At 44.5% G+C, this 21,977-nt stretch overlaps 1 protein-coding gene and 2 long non-coding RNA genes across 11 annotated transcripts in view; 1 reads left to right on the top strand and 2 right to left on the bottom strand.

Moving 5' to 3' along the window:
* The window catches only part of RBFOX2 (RNA binding fox-1 homolog 2), a 170,832-nt gene that overhangs the window by 144,118 nt on the left and 4,737 nt on the right, over nucleotides 1-21,977 (bottom strand). The window lies entirely within an intron of this gene.
* On the bottom strand, nucleotides 9,727-9,954 carry LOC128787869 (uncharacterized). The gene is made up of 2 exons (XR_008430884.1): nucleotides 9,884-9,954; nucleotides 9,727-9,798 (listed from the first exon to the last, which is right to left on the bottom strand). It is a non-coding gene; the product is annotated as an uncharacterized LOC128787869 (long non-coding RNA).
* LOC128787868 (uncharacterized) lies at nucleotides 16,230-16,716 on the top strand. The gene is made up of 2 exons (XR_008430883.1): nucleotides 16,230-16,437; nucleotides 16,645-16,716. It is a non-coding gene; the product is annotated as an uncharacterized LOC128787868 (long non-coding RNA).

Below are 21,977 nucleotides of genomic sequence, written 5' to 3'. Positions count from 1 at the left end.
GCCTCTTCATCCCCTTCCTGGAAAGCTCCTCTCCCTGCAACAGCAGGGAACAAAAGAGCATCTCTAAAAGGGAATGAACCCCCTCTCATGCTGCTGCAAGAGCAACTTGCATAGCATGGCAGCTCCCTCTGCTTACAAGGGACACCCCAAAGTGCATCCCAAAGAGTATCCAGGGCACTAAATGCACCTAATATGATAAACCTGGGGGGGAAATGGACAGCAAGTCATTCCACAGCTAGAATATCCCCAAATGGGAGCTGTGCACATTCAGGGATACCCTGAATTCCGTCCCTTGGAATCTCCCATTTCTCTGCCATAAATCAGCACATGGATTTGAGAGAACCCACTCCAGCAGAGACAAATATTCCAGACACGCACAAAAGATTTAGTTCTGTTCTTAAGAAGACAGAAGGACCATGATGCAAAGCACATCATCATGGTGATGGCTCCCCTACTGCCTCAGAGGTACTAAGGATCAGAAGGGCAGCAGAGACTGATCCAGCCATTTTAAGCCCTGACAGGCTCCTTCTGATAAGGGAACAACCTCTTAGTGCCTGAGCACATGTTCTGAAGACAAAGAGGGTGTCTGTCTCCAAAGTGCCATTCACTAGTATTTTAAAAGGGAAAAGCAGAGGTCATGACTGTTGAATTTTACCAGAATAAATCCTCATGTAACAGTTTATTAGAGGGTTACTCCCCTTGCAAGGGTTGCTATCTCCATGAATAAATAAAGCCTGATTTTACCCTTCCCTCTTTGCTTTACCTTTATTCATCTCTCCCACATACATCAGTATTTTTCAGGGTTTTCCTTCTAATTAGACACTGGAGTGCTACACATTTGCCTACAAAAATGTAGAGAAGTATCAAAACAAAATCAAATCTAACCTTTCAATATCCCAATTAAGCAATTCCATACAAAAAGTAATGAGTGATTCCTGCTATAACACAATACCATGCCACTACAGAAAACACACCTCTGCCTTTCTTTTAACATGCCACCTTCTTATGGGCCACAGACAGGTGGAATGGGATGTGGCCACATGCCAAAGCTCTTTGTAACCAGAGTGCAATTTATAAAAATAATAACAAAAAAAGAAAGTCTTAAAATAACAAGTCTTCTAAGCCATTAACCAAGGACTCCTTGGAATCCTCTTGTGTTATACAAACCTCCTCACTGCTCATGCAAAGCTCTTGCTAAACCTCATTGCCCTGAGTTACCTGCATGGTAGCTGTGGTCACAGCTACCTGCTGCAAAGCATATGAAGAAAGAGAAATCCTGCCTAAGCTAACCAGAAATACCCAGCCTAGACAAACTTCACAGGATGGCAGGCTACACATGATATCCCAACCTAGGCAAATAATTTATGCAGGAGGGATGAAGCATTCCCATGCAAGCAATGGTCACAGCTAGAACACTATTAAAACAAGGAGAAAAGGAACACTTACCAAAGGATCTCCTTCTCTCACAGAAGAGGAACATATCCTCTCTGGAATAGATTCAAGTTTAAGTACATGCTTTGTTTCAAAATTTTAAGAAAAAGAATAAAAAGTTGGAAGATTTCTCTGCAAAGAGAAGAAGATAGAAAATGAAACACCGTGCACCTGCTATGGGGACCAGACCAGATAATTCGCAGTAAGTTACTGTTTCCATTTCATTGCAGGGAAGCAAGGCAAGCCTCTCTGAAGACTTTTCTAAGAATTATCATGCTACTATGGGAGAGCAAAATTAACCAGAAAGGTATCTGCAAGTGGTCTGAATTCTTCAGTTTGGTCCAGGTGGGAATGCTAGCCCTGCTTATAACAAAATTGCTGCTGCTGCTTGTATTCTGCCCAGAAGGGACAAGAACTTTATGTATTAATGGGAAAATGAGTGAGAGACTTCCAGCAGTCTCAGGTACTGGATATTCTTATATATCCTGTGTGTAAATACAGCCATCAACAACAAAAATAAGACTGTGGTTAAACAGCATGAGCTTATAGGAAGAAATTTGGCCTGTGAAATGTCAAGAAAGGTGCCAGAGAGCTTTGTGGTGACTGTAGTAATAAAGCCCCAGGCTGCCACACTGCAGGAACCTGGGAGACTGCAAGATCTGGGTCTGTCAAGCAGGCAGGAGACAGAAACAGTTCTTCCCGGCAGCATCCTACATGCCTCCAACGCATTTATCTCATTTTATGAGCTTTAGGTTTAGTTAAAGCCCAGGAAGTCCTCAGGAACAGCATACAAACTCCTCACAGAGCCTCAGTTCCACCCTATTGTCTTTATGGATAGTCTGAAGCCACTGGAAGAAGACCCACTCCCCCCTCCAGGAGGTCTCAAACCCCCGAGGATTGCACATTCCTGCCAGCACCACACAAAAGCATCAAAGCCCCCTCCCTTCCCTGCCTGCAAGACAATGGAATAAACAAGGCAGTGGAACTAACCCAAACTAGCTCCTCGAGGATTTGTACCCTCTATCCCCTGACTGTTTCCCATTCCAGCCTTCTGCAGCTATAACCACAGCCCCCTCACCATGTCCCCTGCTATGGTCCCTCTGGGCAAAAGGGAGCAAACACCGCGGTGTGGCCAGACCAATTGTCCAGCTGCTCCACATGGAGTGCATAATCCACAAGTCCTGACCACCTTGCCTTTCGTGGCGCATTTGTCTGCATCTCTTCCATCCCATCATCATTTTCCACAAAGCTTTTAGGAAGGTGATAGCATTACAATTCCCCCAACTTTAAAATGGAATTGAAATTGCTGCTTGGTTTGTAAGTGTGCATGTGTGGGCAGGGATTGTCACAGCACATTCACCTAAAGCTTGTTTCCTTCACAATTTAGTCTAAAAACCTCTCTCTTGTGTGCATCCCTGGAGACTTCTTTGCATTAGGAAGTAACATTTCCCTACCTGAGCCTACAGATGAAATGCAGAACAAAAGAGATCTAAAAGCATTGGGCTCCTGAAATTACAGCATCATGTAATCCTATGTAGCACATTCAGATGAAGGAAACAAAAAAGGGAGCACCTTCCCACTGAAGACACAAACATCTTAAATTAGGTGCAGAGAAACTGGCAGTGTAGCAAACCTCTGAGCTGGAGCAGACCTAAGGCACTGTGGCAAATAGCAGAGGAGAGGGCCAGTCAAATGTTAAAACCCTGCTGAAGCACCATTTGGGTTTTTTGTTTTATTTCTCAAGGTTCCTTTGTAAATATAGCCAACATTTTTAGTTAAAGCTCTAGACAGTTGCAGTCCTACAAATTCAGTTCTACTTGCTCCTTCCTTCTGCACATTGCTTGGCCAAAGTATAAAGGGATTAAACCTCAAACTCCCTTGAGCTAGACAGTGATACAAACTTTTTAAGAGTATGGGTTTTAGAGCCAGATTAAGCCAACCTCAAAAATCACTGTACCAACAAAGTAAATCACTCTGATTTTTTTCCTCTCTGGTTCCCAAGTGTGCATCCCTACTTCACCTCTTGCATGCACAGTAGGGATCACAGAAGAAAACTGCAAGTCAGATCAGCTTGCTGATCCTCCTGGAAACTAATCCCTCAAAAAGGAGAAAGATTAGATTCATGAACAAAGGTGGTCACTACAGGCCACGTAATCCCTAACACCTGTACATAGGAGGGTGCATGACCACATGGCTGGAGTCAGGGAGCAGGCAGGGCTTCTCTTTCAATGAAAGCATAGTTTCCCATCAGCTTAAACCAACTGCAGCAATGAGAACTTTGCTGACAAGACTCCTCCTTAGAAACTACCAGTCCTTGACCTCCATGCATTTCAGAGCCTTTTACACAGGCATCTAAAACAATGCTTTAGGATTCAGAATTTTTACTCCCTTGAAGAACTGATCATCAGAAACATCAAGCAATCATCTGAAGCAGAAGAAAGTCATAGTGTCATCACAATTCATGGCTTCCCTTCCTCATGCCAAAACATCTCCAGTAGTATATGGCCAACATCACCAGATACAGGTGATGTTGGCTCATACTTTGCTCTTTTCTCCCTCAGAAGCAAGGAGCAAGTCTGCTGCTGCTTTACTAGAGACCAGAGCTGCTTAAGGTTGTAGTTGAGTTTTCATGAGCAAAGTGATGCTCTAAGGATAGTAGTAATGAGTACTCAAAACCAAGCTGTCATGGTTGGTCTATTAATTATGTCCAGAGCTGTGAGAATTCAGGAAGGAAAAGGCATTTTCTTCAATTAAATCTATCTACAATTGGTAGCGATTTTTCAGATCAGTAATTGGAGAAGACCTACAAAAACAAATGCTAATACCTTTTTCCCCAGGTTTTCCCATTGCAAAAGCATAGCTCTTAGCTACAGGCCCATCTACCACTGTCACAAACAGATGTCACAGATTTGACAAGACCAACTGCAGAACACTGATTCTGGGGAGAATGTCAATGGTAGGATGAGGCATGTAGAAGACTTCATAGTAGGCATACTGAAAGTATGCATACATTTTCTTTCACAATAAGAATTTGAAAAAGAAAAATCTTCAAAAACTAATCTTAAAAGAGAATATATTGCTTTCCCTCACAGGGATAGGAAAGAGCAAAACAAATCTCATATAGTAGTCACATTGCTTAATGCATTACAGGAAAGCACCTAAATTATGACCACAGAAGATAAGGTTGTGTGTATATAAAATATATTTTTGCACCTATATTATACATAGTTATATATGAACCTGACCAAAACTGAAACATAACAGACTCCTAAACTTTCTAGGCAACTATCAACACCAATAGAGATTTTGTAGATCTGAAACTGACACAAAAAGGAATAAATGTCTAGGAGCATTCCTGAATTTGCAGTGTATCTTCCTAGTGCCAAAAACAAAGTCCTGAGGCACCAACACTACCACCTGTAGTGTAGAAATGTTTGTATCAAGATGAAGCTTGTAATCCTCTGGGTGAAAAACTGCACCTCCCAAATCCCATCCCATGAGAAGTCAGCATTGCATCAGTCAGAATCTATTGAAAGATAGCACTGGTGCCTGGAGGATTAGTTGCAGCTTTGAAGCAGCAGCAGAGAAAGAAAAAGGAAAAAAATAAAGAAGGATACTGTAATTTCATATAGATGTAAGTGCTGCATAAGAAAGCTGTTATCAGCCACGCAGAAGGACACTGTACAGATTTGGGACAGAAGGATTGAACACATGCAAATCACAGATTGAGTTCTGTCCCCCACTGCTCTTCAATCAGACCAGGAAGATGAGAGAAAAAGACCAAAATCTGCTTCCTTCAGAAAACAGTCAAAAATCTCCTGGGGGAAGAAAAAAGAAGGAAGGAAGAAAAAGTTTTCTGTTTCTCCTGCTGCCATTACTGAAGCCAAAATGGCTATGAATGAGAAACTCCGAAACATCGAATCTCTACTTCACAAAGAGAACAAAGAAGCACAGAGTGCCATTCTTTGAGGACAGGCAATTCTGGCTCTCCTGCATCTTGGATGCCATGTATTACAACCAGGCTCAGCTTCCCAACTGACTACCTGTAGGTCTCACCATTTATGAGTCCCAGTCTGCCACCTTTTGTATTTACTTCTGGAGGGGCTGGATGCTTTTGCCACAGCAAAAACACATTTGCAAGCCCTGTGTGCTAATCAGGAAGCACAGTCCCAGACTTTCTCCGGGTTGCTGCATGAAGGCTTCATACCTTTGCAACTTCATGTCTCCCACTCATCCAACTTAAAAAGCAATAGGAGGAAGCTTGTTTCAGACATTCTTCTCTCCTTTATTGACAGGGAACAGTACACCTCTTCTCCATTCCTGCCTGTACAAAGGACAAAACAGATGACTTTGTCCTTTGTTCCCTTCCTTCTAGCCTTTTTGATTCAATAGCCAGTCGATGCTCATGCAGTCTGTCATTTAGGCTTTCCTGGGGTTTGTTTTGCTCCTCTTTCTCCATTGAATTACTCTGCTCTGTGCTGCAGAGAAGCCACAGCAAGCAGTACTGTAGCCACCACTTCAGAGGTAACAGCACACTGCATTGCTCCAGGCTTAAGCGCCAAAGTGAGGAAAAAAAGGACAGCACATCATTCCTCCCACATTGCCCAACATAACCACACACTACAAACTGTGGCCAGTGACTCTCAAAGACTTTGCATTTGGCTGAGGGGACAGCATTCAGCAAGAAAAGATTTCCATGGCCCAGGAGAAAGGTGTACCACTCCAGCATCCAGCATTTGCACGGGCATGAAAGGACTGGGTTTCTCTCTGAAAGGGAGTTCTGCTTTCTCCAGCATCTGTCAGACGCTGGGGACCCCTTAGCACTTTATCAAATACTAGTCCCAGAGGGCTGTAACAATGCAGGATTTAAAACAAACAAACAAACAAAAAAAAAACAACCAAGCCCTTGTTACTTTGTACTCCATCACTTACATATTGCCTCTACTAGAGAAATCAGTTTTTGAGGAATATAATTGGTCACAATTCTGATTATTACACCTATTTTGCTCATCAGTTACACTAGGTTTCAAATATCAGTGTAATTACTATAGGAAAAGTCAATCCATTGTCAAGGCTGATTTATTGGTCAAAATCCAGAAGGAGATTCTGGACAAAGTGAACCACACAAAGAAAGAGACGATTTACATGATCCAATTAGAGGTAAAAAAACACTCCTCTGTGCAGCCAGGAGGAGGACCTGAAACTCTATCCACCCCTGTCAACTGGGACCAGGTCAAAGGAAGCTTCCCCAAAGACCAGCCACCTGCTGTAATTGCTTAAAAAAGAAAATACAGGGGAACAAAGCAGAGGATCAACACAATGAAGATAGTACCAAACATACATCCAGAAGTTCTTGTTAAGAGAAGGGATAACCTCCTTTCAAAAGTATAAAATGTGTCTTCAACAGCTTTTATGAGTTGTGATAATGTGAACAGAAGAGATCTTTTAAATGCTTAACAAAAAAATTATTCTGATTACTAAGAGTAACATCATAGACAAAAGGGAAATGGTTTCTATTAGAACAATAAAAAAAAATTCTTCTCAGAAATTGTGAAACGTGATTTTTTTTTCTAGCACAATCAACCCTGAAAGCTCAGGATACAGAAGTAAGGAGAACCTCAAATGATGTGTGAAACATCAGGATGTGGTTTGCAGAGAAATCCACTCCACCAAGACGAAATACAGATAGGACACAATACCAGATACTGCACGTGGAGAGCTGGGACAAGATCGGGATCGGGAGCCCAGGCAGGCTTCAGCACGGCTGCAAGCCAGAGACAGATAAAAAACACACGCAGACCTGCCAACAACCCTTTGAGCAGCGAAGGGGCCGGCGCCCACCTACGCTGCGGATGGAAGGCTTTCAGGGCAAGCCAGGTCCACCGACCCGCAGCTACACAACCCCAGGGCGAGCCCGGCGCAGGCGGCCGCCCCCTCCAGCCCCGAACACACAGGGTGCCCCTGCGGCAGGCGCAGCAATGAATTCATCAGCGGGTGCTGGCAGGGTGCCTCGACGCGGGAATTCAATAGGAACAGCAGGCCGAGGAGTGAATAATTCAGGCGCTCCGGTCGCTCACACCATGCCGAGGAAAGATGAAGCCGCTCGCATCGCCTTGAGCCGCTCCGCGCACTCCCGCCCAGGGTCAGGACCGAAGGCGGTGCGCGAGTGGCACCCGGCCGGGCGAGGCCCGCCGTGCCCGGCAGAGCCGCCGGCTCGGCGAACTGTGCCACGCTGGCGGCAGCCCGGCCTGCCCTCGCCACCAGCGGGAGCGGAGCGCCGACACACTACACAGCACAGCTTGTTCCCTCGCACACACAGCTCCCTGTGTCCCGCCGGGAAGGAAAAGCCACCGGCAGCGTCATGTGCTCTCCATCAGCCCTGCTCCCAAAAGCTTAAAGCAGAAGAGGTTGGAGGCTATTCTCTTGCAGCCATTGCTCTGTCCCTGGAAATGTTTGTGTTAGACTAGTCTATCAGAAACAGGAAAAGCTGCGGGAGGGAAAAGAGGGATAAGGCAAGACAATATACAAGTGTTGGGGATATGAAACATGCTAACCTTCAAAGCAATAGGCTTACAACACTGCATCCTACAGCAGAGGAAACAGCTTTTGGAAAAAATCCTCTGTGCTGGTCAGTCCATGTCAGGCCAAGTCTAATGATGACCTAGAGCACACAGAAACACTGGGGACAGTTTTCACCTACTCTATGCAGACTGAGAACAGACAATCATTACAACTCAACACACTCCAGAAACACAATTTCTTCTTGCCACCATTAGAATGGGAAAGCTTCAAGAAGGGCAAAAAGTATCTCTGGATTTCTTTCCTCCCCATTCCACCAAGAGACATCTAATACTGAAACTGTTCTGCCAGACATCGAGTCTGGAGGCCACAACAGACCTGGCAGGTCAGGCCGAAGTTCTAGGTGCTCCCATTTTTTCAATCATGCATCTCCCAGCACATGCTGCAACATGGCAAAAATGCCTCCAGCACATAATGAGCACGCTCCCTCCTGCTCCAGCCTAGCAGCCAGTTTTGCCCCAAGACAAGGTAGCCCACATTATCCTACTGGCCAGGATAAAAGCATTCCAGATAGGCCAGGGCATGAACAAACAGCAGATACTGCAGCCAACTGCAAGATGCAGAGCTTCACTGCTGCTGCTAGCAGCACTGAATGAGTCTTCATTCACCATGAGGAGTTCTCCACCTCGTTTCTGCTCTCAAGGACTTTCCAACCAATTTGGGATCGCACATTTCACACAGCGGCCGGCAGTATCAGCTGTACTTCCCAGGCATCGAGCTACAGCTCACAGACACACACAAGCAAACAGCATCTGCAATGGCACTGTACAAGGCTAAGCAGATGGAGGTAGACTGGGTCCACTGTGCTCAGCAGGAGCCCAGAGGGGGTAAAAAAAAATATCTCATTTGATACTTATTCCTTTTCCTGCACAGCAGACCAACAGGGCAAGGCATCTTAAGCACAGATGTCTGTCCCATTACCGATCTCCCTAGGGCCTGCCACGACTTAAGACTGTAGTTCAGCAAACAAAGAATCTCAGACAGAACATGAAGCCTGGGCTCCAGAAGCGGCTTCTTTATCTTTACTGCATTTTTTATATTTTTGAAATTTTTTTGGCACTCTGCTGACTGTCACAAAGGTAATGCTTGGAATGTACAAATCTGTGCCAAAAACTGCAGAGAGAAAACCTTAAGAACGGTATGTTAGCTGAATGCAAACTCAGTACACAGTGTATTTAGATTGAGCCTTTTGACCTTCAGATCTTACTGTACAAACACCTTCAAACCAGTAGCTCTTCCTTTGTAAAACAGAGGTGGAATGAGAGAGAGATGGGAGAAGAGCATGAAGTCTGTCTCAGCCTAAATCCCTCATTCCTTTTAACAAACAGGAATTACTGCATCATTAGATTTAGTGGCAGTACTTAAAACTAAATCAGATTTGGCGAGAGGAAAATAAAGCTATTGACTCCTGACATTTGCAACTTCAAGTATATTAGACCAGCTCCGCCATTTATATTTAGTACACCAGTAAAGAAAGCAGCAGTCTCTAATTAAACAGACACAGCATAATCTTCGCTGAGGGATCAAACGTACCAGAAACCTTCCCCTTCCTGATGCCATGGCTCCCTGGGAAGCCAGGCTCTCACACGCTGCTGCGGAAACCATCGCAGCCGGGTGAGTCACCACCGCTATCCCCCAAAGGGCATGATCCAGAGGGCCTCTGGAAACAGCTGCTGGGAGATCAGTCAAAATGGAGAAATTGAAACAAGATCCAAATTTCGCCTGCTCCAAGAGGATTGCTTTATTCTTCTCACTTTGTCTCCTCCATGCCTCCAGGGACTTGTCTCCCTATTGAAGGGGGTGACAGCCATCATTTTAGCTTCATTGACACCATCATGGATTCTATAAGCCAGAAGAAACTTATATGATGTACCTCTTAATATAGAGAGAGCCTCCTGGAAGAGCTCCTGTGCAGCAAGGAGCAATGCAAGGTCTCAGGCCATTGCTTAGCACAAGGGAAAAGGAAAGCAGAACAAATTGAAGTGGACAGAGGGTTTCAATTTGGGAGTGCAGTGCTCTGTCAAACACTGCCAAAGCAGTTTTTTATATCCCCAAGATTTACAGCTCTCACCTACAGCTCTCAAATCTTTCATTGAATTTACTGATTTCCTACAAACTCTGCACTATAAAGCAATCCCAGTTCTTTACATGTTTGCACTTGGCACAAACAGTGCTGGCATTGCTTGGACATATGCTGCCCAAATTCAGAGAATAAAGATGAAGGATGCAATTTCCCTGTAGCTTTAAATTCATTATAAGAAGCACTTCACTTAAGTGATCCTACTCACTCCAAGAAAATTGGAGCTATTTTGTATCATGACATTCAACGTACAGGAAACAGCAAAGTAAGTACTGAAGAGGAATATTCAGAGAGAGGAAACAGCAGGAAAGGGACTAGATGAGTATCTTCAACACACATAAAGTTTTCCAGCTCCATTTCACTTCCTGGGCCAGCTGAGAGTCACTGAGCAGCACTATGCTGTGTCCAACTGAAAACGTGAAACTCAACCCCCTGACAATCAAAGGAAGGGTGGGAATCTCTCAATGAGCCTGCCCAGGAGGTGGAATACTGCCCAAACCTCATTACAGGGTATCTCCTGCCTTTCTCGGCTCTGCTGCTTGTTCACTGTGACATCCAAGCTATCAGTCACAGAACTCAGCAGCATGCAGTCGCCTGTACCCCCCTGCCCACAGCCTCCCTGTACACTCCCCAGCATGCAGCAGTAATTGCCTTTCCTAATAGCCCACAGCGACAACAGCTGCCATGGCAACCAGCAATGATTTTAATAAGTTTGGTCTGTTTTCAAGGGCAGCACACGCGTGCCGGCACATGAGCACGTTGCAGACACGCGCCAAGGGGAAGGAGGACCTGCCATCAAATACAAAGGCAGAGTTGAAAACACACTTGGATCAGAGACACTGTGGATGAGCAAACATTTACCCCCCTCCTCTAGAGGGGGAGCGGATGTCCACTCACTTCTAAAGCAATGCGGATGTGAGAGGGGTTGACAGTGCTATGGTGGTACTAAACATGCAAAGGCTCTCCTTGTGGAGCTACAGATACTACCAGGTGACAGAAGTGACATGCAGCTGCACTGTGGGTATGTCAGGCCACATCAACCCCCACACTGCTGCTGTCAGCACTGCTGAGATGGACACAGCCAGCACTGGACACCAGCTTGCCTCTCAAAAGGACAGCAGAGGAACACATCCACCATGGTGGAGGCAGCTGGATTTAGAGATAAATTCTTCTCTTTGGCATTACTTATTTTCTATGAGATCAAGAAAAAGAAGTTCCGAGCCAAATGGAGCACAGAGAGAAAGGATCACTTCTTTCAGAACCTATTTACCCCCAGCTTAGCCTCGAGGTATGATTTCACACCATGCACACCAACACAGAGAGTGTGCCCCACATTACACAGGCTGTGCCCACTGTAAATACCCCACAAACACAAGGATTGGTGGCCCAGAGCAAAGGGGTATTATCAGTCAGATCAACCTACACTAGGTGGTCTAAAGCTGTCTAACCCAGTAGTACTGATACAACATTTGCAAATCATAAATTTAGTACTACTGGGTTTTTTTCAAAAGCCTTTTGAAGGTTTAGCTTAATCAGCTGTCCATCACCAGCTGCTACAATGGGACAATTTCTGCTATGCAAACTGCACCAGTATCTGTAAACTCCACATAAAAGACTTGGAGGAAACAGACAAGAGAAGCAAACATGATATGGTGAAGCCCAGAATTCCAAATTGGCTGCAAAGCTAAGCATAAAGTATCATCCCAGTCTCACAAGCTATGCAAACTCATGGGGGAGGGAAAAAAAAAAAAAAAAAAAAAAAAAAAAAAAAAAAGGTAAATCTGTAGCACTTTTTCCACCATATCATGTATTTTGCACAAGCCTAAAGAAAATATGAAACATCTAACAACTGCATGCAGATCCATATATGTAATTCATTTGAATTTTGGTGCTAGGGAAAGATGCTGTAAAACGCTGCAAACTACCTTCTGCTAACACAGCAAGTTGATGCAGAGTAAGGAAAGAGCAGTGTGCAGTTCACCATGCCTTCCAAACAGCCTCCAAGGACCACCCTTTAGATGGAGGGGGCAGCAATAAAGGAGGACATCTAGTTCAAACAAGGGGAGGAAAGATGGCCCACTGAACCCAGGGCTCTGAGATTTCTGCTCCTGTGCAGGTGACCTGGGACTTGTTTTATTTCTCTGTGCATCACCTCACACCACCTTTCTTCCTAACATGAATACTACGCAATTAGGATTTAAGAGGGGCTCAAATCCAGGATAACTGAGGCTAGGCTAAAGAATACAGGGATATTTATCTGCTAAAAACAAAGGATTAAATCAATGAACAGGAACTAAGAGTTCTGTTTTGATTCCTGTAATGCTATCTGCCTTGAATAAACTCTGTGGATACACTAGTCTTTGGCTAGCCCATACATGACAGAAAAAACCAACTGCTACCTAGTGACTGAGCCACACGGGAAGCAGTGGACAAAAGACTTCTGGGAACCTACAGTTCTCTTCATCTGCCACCTGAGCCATGACTGTGAACCCCTCCCCCAAACAGTAACACCACTTCATTTCGCTGTACATTCTCCCTTTCCAAGCAGCACATGAAAATGATGCTCCATCCTTGCCAGACTCATTGCTGCCCAGAGGTTTAAATACAGCAGCAATAAATTGGCTGGTCTTGTTAATTTAATTCAGTTACATGGGAAATCTGTAAACAGAAGCACAATCCATGACAATACTATCAGAGGGCTCTGAACACAGAACTGACAAATTTACTTTTGGTTATCACTGCTAACCATGCAAGGAAGAAGAAATTTTCATACTGGATATATTACATTTTTACTGTTTAAGCTCTTGCAGGTAAGAAGAAAGTTTCCTACAGTCAACACTGCTTTTTCTACCCTGCCAATTAGCTTCACACACAACATGCTGAATTAGTATTTGACTAGACACACTTCCAGCAACTCCAATCCAGGGCTAATTTAATAGACGTGACAGTACCCCTTGAGTCACCAGGGAGGGCAGGACCACCTGCCCTGGCTGCCCAGAGCAGCCTTTGGGAGATGACTGATAACCACATCCCATGCTCCCTTCCCACTGCAATCTTATTTTCACAGTGCACCTGTTCAAATGCAGCCTGTACAAATGCAACAGCAATTTTTTTCAAGCAACTTCATGAAGATGGTTGCCTCCACAAGGAGCACTGTGCAATAACCATCTGTGTATAATCATCTTGTTCAGAGAGCAAAGCTAACCATCTAACAGACTCTGTACCCCCGGAAAATCCATACAAGACACAAAAAATATTTATCTGCAAAGTAAAGTTGGGAACTGACTTATTTAGAAGCTCTCCCCTACTTAATGTCACTGTATTCATTATCAAAAATCCTGCCCAGGAAGTCAGAGGTAGAGAAAGCCTTACAATGGTAGGAATTCACCCATGGAAGAAGAACAATGCCACATGTTTACTCCTGCCCAAGAGGTCCAGAGATTTAGGGATTGTCTTTAAAATCCTATCCTAAAAACAAAAGCAAAAATTGCCAATCCCAGAACCAAGCAGACAGACCTACAGACCTCAGAATCTTTAACTGCAAACTTCCATCATTTCAGGCATCAAGAAAGTATAAGAAACTGCTTAGGAGAATGTACTTTGTATTTACCTGAGGATTAGGTAAACTACACAAGACAAAGCACTTGATATTACTGTGCCAGCAGGTCCTGTCAGTTCGTCCACTGTAGTGCACCTTTTCCAGACTATATGCATCATCTCTTTATCAAGCACCAAATCCAAGAGAACCAACTTCACAGAATACCTTACAATAGACATGAGAACCCAAGCACTGAGATTTTCTGTTTATTTAAACACAAACCTCATAAAAGAGCTTGCTAACACCTTGTCAGCAACAGTGACTAGCTGACACCAGGCATCTTGGAACGTTTCAGTGCACAGGAGAGTCAAACACATCCATCTCCTGCTACACTTCCCAAGGATGGTCAGGGACAGGCACTACTTCAGGCAGACTGTCATCACATTCAAGTCACAGCCAGAGGGTTCCTCATTCTGAGGTAACAGGACCATTCTCTCCAACTTTCTTGCAGATTCCACATACCTACTGAAACCCAACAGAAACAAGAACACAGGATGATTCAGATCTACTGAATCACTATCCACTCCCCATCTACATATTAAAACATGCAGACTGGCTAGTCTTTCTCTGATGCCTGAGTTTTGGATGCCAGAAAGGATAGAAAGGAGAACCAGGTCACCAAAGGTCAAAAATAGTGGCTGCTACAGAAAGGATGGAACAAATGCTGGAACAACGGAGCTGCCAAACTCTGCCCCACGAAGCTACCAAGCCTATGAGTTACTCCTGTGGTAAATGTCTGCAGTAATCATGAGGTCCAAAAATGAAATAAATACCATGCTGGGGGGGAAAAAGGCAAAAACTATCTTCCTGTTTTCACTAGAAAGGTCATGCCTATTTAAGGAAACCTTCCCAAGGAACATGGACATGCTCCATCACATCCATCAACTAAGAGAACAGAATTAAGTGTAATCACTCATCAAAGAATTCCTAGTCCTTAAAGGGGTAGTGGTTGAAGTAAACCCAACTCATGCTACTCCTGGCATGCAAAGCAGTCACAAATACCTGATACTGCCCAAGATGAAAACATCAACCCACTGGCCAGCAGAGTTCTTACTTAACCCTTTAAGCAATAAATAACAGGAAGAAAATACACACAGAAGAAGTCTCATAGCACCTCCATCTACTCAAGTCAACACCTTCCCCACAGGAAACAACCATCTCCAGGAGAACTTATACATTGGTCTGGCTGAAAGAGAGAGATACAATCAGATATGTTATCAGACCTATAGACAGAGAAATTTCAAGACAGAACACAAAGCATGAAGAATTCTTAGTGGTGCAAATCAGTGATTTATCAACAGATAAAACTTATTTTTCTGAAACTGTAGCATTTGGTGCTGACTATATGATATTCCTGTTGAAAGCCAGAAGAGATCAGGCAAGATGATAAAATGCAGCAAGCCTTTCCTGGAAGGATCTAATTAGGGTACAGAGACAATCACAAAAACCAGACCTAACTATGAACATAATTTCAATTTCCTGGCAAAGCCAAACAAAGACATATATATAGGTATATAGACAAGTATCAGGTGGTCAGATAATATATACTCAAATATCAGTCTTAGCCTCATTCACCACATCCACATCCATCACAAGAGCACTGACAGGTCACAAGTGGGCACTGAGAGAAGGGATGGACAGACAGATTGTATGCTGGTTTTGGCTTTCATAGAGTTAATTTTCTTCACAGTAGCTGTTAAGGGGCTGTGTTTTGGTTTTGTGCTGGAAACAGTGTTGATAATTCAGGGATGTTTTAGTTACTGCTGAGCAGTGCTTACACAGAGTCAAGGCCTTTTCTGCTTTACCCCACCAGTGAGGAGAAGGCTGGGGGTGCACAAGAAGTTGGGAGGGGACACAGCCAGGACAGCTGACCCCAACTGACCCAAGGGATATTCCATACCACAGGGCATCATGCTCAGCATATAAAGTTGAGGGAAGAAAGAGAAAGGGGGAACGACTTCACTCACTTCAGAGTGAAGTCTGTCTTCCCAAATCACCATTACACTTGATGAAGCCCCGCTTTCCCTGGGGTGACTGAATGCCTGCCTGTGGGAAGTGGTGACTGAATTTCTTGCTTTCCTTCGCTTGCATGTGTGGCTTTTGCTTTACCTGTTAAACTGCCCTTATCTCAACTCACAAGTTTTTTTACTTTTAGTCTTCTGATTCTTTCCCCCATGCCAGCAGAAAGGAGTGAGCAGCTGTGTGGGGCTTAGTTGCCAGCTAAGATTAAATCACAACAGATGGGAACACTACAAAGTGAAGTTCCACTGTAACCCTCTCTATCTGACAATCAAAACAGTTGGTCTATTTCCTTTTACATTCTCCTCCTCTTCTCTGAAGTGTTCTCTGGCCCATGGTTGATATCTAACCATCACATAAGACAGCACTGTTCCCAAATGCCACTATCACCTCCTGCTGAGTCCATCTCACCATCGACAACGATGGCCTTGTCTCCTCTGTCTGTGACTGTGACATCTCAGCTCTCACAACATAAGGCACTTGGCACACAGACCACCACTCTTAGGGACATCCAACCAGCCCAGGAAGTCAGACTTTGCCAAGCAGTGTTTAGGTATAAAGGTCAGATTGGGAAAAACCTGCTAGATCCAGCTGGTGACACTAGCAGATGCCAGGTCTCTAGTGGATTCATCTGAGCTTTGGAGAGAACACCAGCTTCATCTTCTCTCCTCACTTCAAGGCAATGGGAATTCCCATAACACATCCAGAGGCACAAAAAAGGCATTGCCATGTTGGTCTTTATATCCTTTTTCCAAAAAGCAGTGGGATGGGGCGTTTATTCCTCACCTACAGCTTTATAGTACTTCCAATGTTGTAGTCTGACAATCCTAGCAATAAGATCAGGCATCCAGCCCAAAACTAGGTTTGTTGTCTGGGGCTCTCTGAAGGTGACAAAACCCCAGCCCTATAACACAATTCTGGCCTCCCCTTTACTCAGCTAAGGAGAACTGAACACTCATGGAGAACTGAACACCCATGCAGAAGCAATAAAAAGAAGGCAGTGATGGGATGCATGAAGGAGTAATTATTCAGCAAACAAAAAGGAGATACCAAGTCCGTGATCAACAAGGTACTTTTCACCCAAGACACCTGTATCCCAAGTGGCAGGATTCCTTTGCAGCCCTAATGTGTCATGAAGTCTCCTCAGCAAACATGCTTCTGTCCTCCTCACTGACCCCACAAGCAACCACGCTTAGACTTGTGCTCCAAGGAAAGGGAGAGCTGCCAGACCCCACTGGGAGCCAGCACAGGGACAGGTCAGGAGCCAGTTCCTGCCTTTGCTGTCCACACAGCAGCTCTCTGCTTCTTAACAGACCAAAACATGCTTTTTAACTCAAAAGGCAGTGTAGCTACATTCTCTCCTAAAATAGCAACTACAAAAGTCAAGGGCTGCAGATTAAAAAATAGCAACTATCCATGCAACTTCCAGTGTTTCATCGTGTGCAGGGATGTTACAATAAATCACGATTATGTGGTACTTTTTCCTAATTCCTGCTTCATTCAAGCCTAAGAAGTGCCGTGCTCTGAGTAGTATAAACAGCTGCAGAAACCAAAAGTTAGGTGGTTTCGTAGTTTAAGACAAGCAGCATCCACTCTACTTAAAAAGTTAGTTAGATTTCAAGCCTTATTTTCCAAGTAAAATTTCACTATGATGCTGACTAATCTCCTTAATTCAAACTATTCTGCTGGGTTTTAAGATAAAGACAACATCACTGTACATTTGCCCAACATGACACCCTTAAGGATCAGTCTATGGAAGCAAGAGGCATCATATATATAGTGGAAGCTGTAGAGAGCTGTTGATCAAGGATTAAAACATCATCAAAACCCAACCTCAATAAAAAAACCCCAGCTACAATCAAAAATACAAATAAAAATAAATTAGATTGTAAACGTCAATCCTTTTTTTTTTTGTTGCAAAACTGGTCTTACTACCAGGTACTTCAATCCCCCACTTCCACAGTAAGACACAGTATACCTTTTCTACTTCTCAGGAAACTAAAAAATAAAATCATTAGTACCTGTGAAGCATCCACACTACAGTGGTGAATACTGTAGAAGAGACCATTAAAAATTAATAGGTCTGTATTCAGTACAAGGTTTAGGTTATCTGCAGTATATTCAGTTTGAGGTCATACATGAGATGAAAGAGAAGAAATGAAATATTGGATAGTCCAAAACCTGACCTTATACCCATTTTAACTGGTTACATTAAGTTTAATAGTGCCTCAGTGATCACCATCCATTTGCTGCACTTGCGGAGATGAAGTCATCTCTAAAAACATAAAAGGTATGACCACATAATTATGACCTCACATGATGCCTTCCTGTCACACTCTCCTGCTGGGCAGTTACTGGCTATGAGTTCCAGCCCCTTCAATGCAGATGTACCAGGAATTAAAGTCTCCCCAGTTGCAGCCTGCTGTGCACAGGTTCTCACCCTGGCACATTCTGTCTCCTCAATCCTCTGCATGGAGGAGACAGCACCTGCAGTTCCAGACCACCCAGGACAAACAACTCCAGCACGACTGCAGAGCTGCACACCTCCTCCTAGAACTAGAGCACTGAGAGCATTCTGCATTTCCACACACTTCAACTTCAGCTTTGGACAAAACAAATAACAGGATGGGCAGGTGCTTCAGAAGCCAGTTGGATTCTCCTGCAGGCTGTCCAAGATCTGCTGCTGCAAATCAGCAGCAGTGTTGCATATACTTTATTGCCTCAGTTCCCCCCATGATTCAGATCATTCCTGAGGCCACTGTAACACAAACACCTGTTTCCCACTCTCATACATGCCACCAGCCCCAGGACATCTGCCCATACCATGCTGCCAGCCCCCACTTCCTTTGGTATGCCCCACAGTTCCACCTGCTGCAGCAACATCACAGCCTAGGCTTCCTTCCCTGAATGAACCTTTTGGATCTCCCCAGGCTGGGTGGCTGGTCCTACTCAAGGAAGCAGAAGCAGCACCACTCAGAGAGGGGTCTTAAATGCCAGGAAAAAACCCAGGTCATTCCAAAGCTGAGCTTCAAGAACTAGTACCTATAGACAAGGAGAAGCACCTACAAGATCTACTCCATCCTGGTCCAGCTTTGCTCCAAAGCTAAACAGGGCTTTTAACATGAAACAAGGGTAAGAAAGAGCCCTCTGATGGACCTGCTTTCCAGGACAGCAGAGTACAAAGGGTAATGAAGAAGCCATTGCTTACACTTCCCCTCATTTCTTATTCCCACAAAAGGGAAGCAAAGACACAGAACAAAATAAAATCAAAGAGCCAGACAGAGATGGCTCAGGAGCTGCTCGGAGAGACATGCTTGGCAACTCCACCTGCAGATCCGGGGACCCAGGAAGAAGGTGCCCAGCCCTGCAGCTGGGCAGAGCCTGGCCTGGCCTGCCCCCCACCTCACTGCCTGAGGTCAGTGAGCAGGCTGGAGGAAAGGCGACCTTCCCACCCCTATCCGGGCAGGAGAACAGCAACCACAAGCAGCAATTTATAGCACTAGAATCCCAGCTAGAGCCTCCCTTCAGCCCACACAGCACTAAATCAAGGCTTTTTAGTGATGTCTTGGTGGGATTTTCTTCCTGGGCATCACCCTCAACAGTGACAACCACTTCAAATGTCTGCAAGAATCTCCTACAGAAATAGCAGTGGGAAAGCTGTGCAGAAAGCCTCAGTTTAAAGTGCACAGTGCTCCAGTCCCTTGAAGAAACCTGAGCCGGATCCAGATCCCAAGGCCTCAAAGGCCTCTGGAAGCATATTTTGATATTTGTGACACACAGAAAAGCCACATAAGGTTGATTCTTTAGCCTCTCTATTAAAAGAAATTTAGCTATGCACAGTCAGAGGGAAAAGTGCTGACCCCTTAACTTGGTGCAGCTTCTTCCTGATCTCTATGCTACTACCTGCATTATTGCTGAGGCAGTTATGAGCACATAAAACCCAATAAAGTAATGCAAGAAAAGCAACAAGTGCTTCTATGCCATGCTCTTTGAAGCAAGCAACCACATCTTTCTGCACCATAAACTCTCCTAGACAAAGGCAAACATAAGCAAGAGCCCCAGTAATACATAGCCACTTCCAAAACATGCCAGCCTGAATCCCACTGTCCTATCCAAGTAGAAGATCTCATTGCCTCTTTTCTAATCAATGTGAACCACAAGTACCCTCTGCCCACACTCCAAAGGTTAGGAGCTGGCACAATGGCATAGCTGACTGAACACCAATGTCACACCAAGTGAGCTGACAGAAACTGTCAAAGTTTCCTGCTCTGCCCAAGCTGATGCTGGATCCAGCTCTAGTTCAGCTGATGCTGCTCATTAAACAAGGAGGCTTTTGTATACAACCTTCCTTTCTTTGTGGCCACTTAAATACCTCCTATCACTGCTAAGGAGTTGGAGTCCCATGTCCCTTGGTCCAACAAGAGAGCTGACAGGGGTGGTTTAGATAGATGCTGTATGTATGTGTGACCAGCCAAATGAGTGAGAGACTGCAATGGTTCACAAACACCCTGGAAATCTTCCAGAACCCAGAACACTGGTTAGAAATCTAGAAAACTATGTGGCCTTTCTCAGCAAAGCTTTCCTGCAGGAGAGGTAGCCAGACACAGCTCAGCAGGACAGCTTGGCAGAGCCCTGACAGGGAACACTGCAGGGACAGGAGGGTGGCATGGTCCAGGACTGGTGAGGACTCTTTTACCCAGTCCCTGCCATCGCTGGACTTGGCTGCTACAAATATCTCTAACTCAACCTGGAAAAAATGAGATGCACGCAAGAAAGCAAAGCAGAGGGAGGGGGAAGCATGCTGGGGGAAATGTATACACATCTTTCAAACTGAATTTACAAAAGCTTGCTAGCAAAATTAAATTTACTGGAGAGCAAAGGGAGTTAAGGCCCAAAATGCAGTCAAGCAGCTCTAATCCCTAAACACTGGGATTATCTCATGACAGCTACACTCGGGTGTCCACTCAATACCACTGTAAGATGTAGATCAACAGAATGCTTCAATGAACTGGAACTCGTTACCTCTAATTGCTTCTCTCACTTCTCTTCTGGACGTTCCTCTGATCCCTCAGCCACTGCATTTCAACAGCAAACACACAGACAGAAGGTCAAGTAATATCAAAGACGGGCAAATTAAATAAGAGATTTCCAGACAACAAAAACATCTGCCCTCCTCTTTCACTTCATACAAAAACTAAGGTTTACTGAGTGCCACAAGGCAAGTCAGCAGCATAGAGTGACAGATTTTAAAACATCTTCAACTAATGTGATTCCTAACATTTTCCAGAGGGGTAGAGGTTTCTGTGAAGCCAACCAAACACTGCTAACAACAGGCTTTATTTTTCTAAGCTAACAGGGCTATGTCCTTCAGCAGCAGTTTCCAGGGGGCCACAGACCACACACAGAATCCTGTTCAGATCCATCTCAACTTCAGGTTGGCTTCCCTACCTCTAGGGCAAACAAAGCAGTTGATTAATTTTATTTTATTTTACTGCTGCCTCCTTTGCATCTCATGTGTTCTGGTACTCCTGCTGCCACCAGCCTCACTGCAGCAATGGCTGAAAGGGCGGTCATAGTAAAGCATGAAGCCAGCACAGGAACACAGCTGCTAAATGTTCAGTGACCAGCACATCTCTGAGACAACCTTGAACACAAAAGGGCAAGCCCCCAGTGCAGAAGGGCAAGGCAGGGGCCCTGCTTGCTGCATCACTGGGAGGAACAGCCGACAGAGGGTATTCCACAGGATGTGCCTGGGAGCTCCAAACTCAGCTAGGTGGGCAATCTTTCCAACGTACAAGGGAGAGACCAGGCCTCCTGCAAAATACCAGAGCACTCGTGTTTCTAAATGGGAATTTGAAAGGAAACATAAAAAGCTTATGCCTACAGCTGGTACACATATGCAGAAGGAAACCATCTCCAGTAGAGCCAGATCTCTGTTTGGCTTCCAACCTCACAAATGTGGCCATCACCTTTAAACACAAACCTCTGGAGTCTACAGAGAAATACTGAGAGAGCCAGGAGAAGTACTAAAGCATGCAGAATGCTTCACTTGGGCTTTCCATTTTCCTAAATATGGCAAGAAAAGAGCCAAAATTAAAGCACTCTTAACAACTCTAAAATCCCAACTTTCAGTCTGTTTGCCAAAGGTTTTCTTTGAACTGGAGATTTTCTAAGTGTTCCCAGACTGTGTCAAGTCTAACTCATAACATTCAAATATTTAAAAAAACAAAGGGCAAAAGCAAACAGAGAAACAACAACAAACTTAGAGGT

The sequence above is a fragment of the Vidua chalybeata genome, chromosome 5 (genome assembly GCF_026979565.1).
Source record: "Vidua chalybeata isolate OUT-0048 chromosome 5, bVidCha1 merged haplotype, whole genome shotgun sequence".
NCBI classification, from domain to species: Eukaryota; Metazoa; Chordata; class Aves; order Passeriformes; family Viduidae; genus Vidua; species Vidua chalybeata.
Note: the sequence above shows the minus strand (reverse complement) of the source record. Positions and strands in the feature narration are given on the sequence as shown.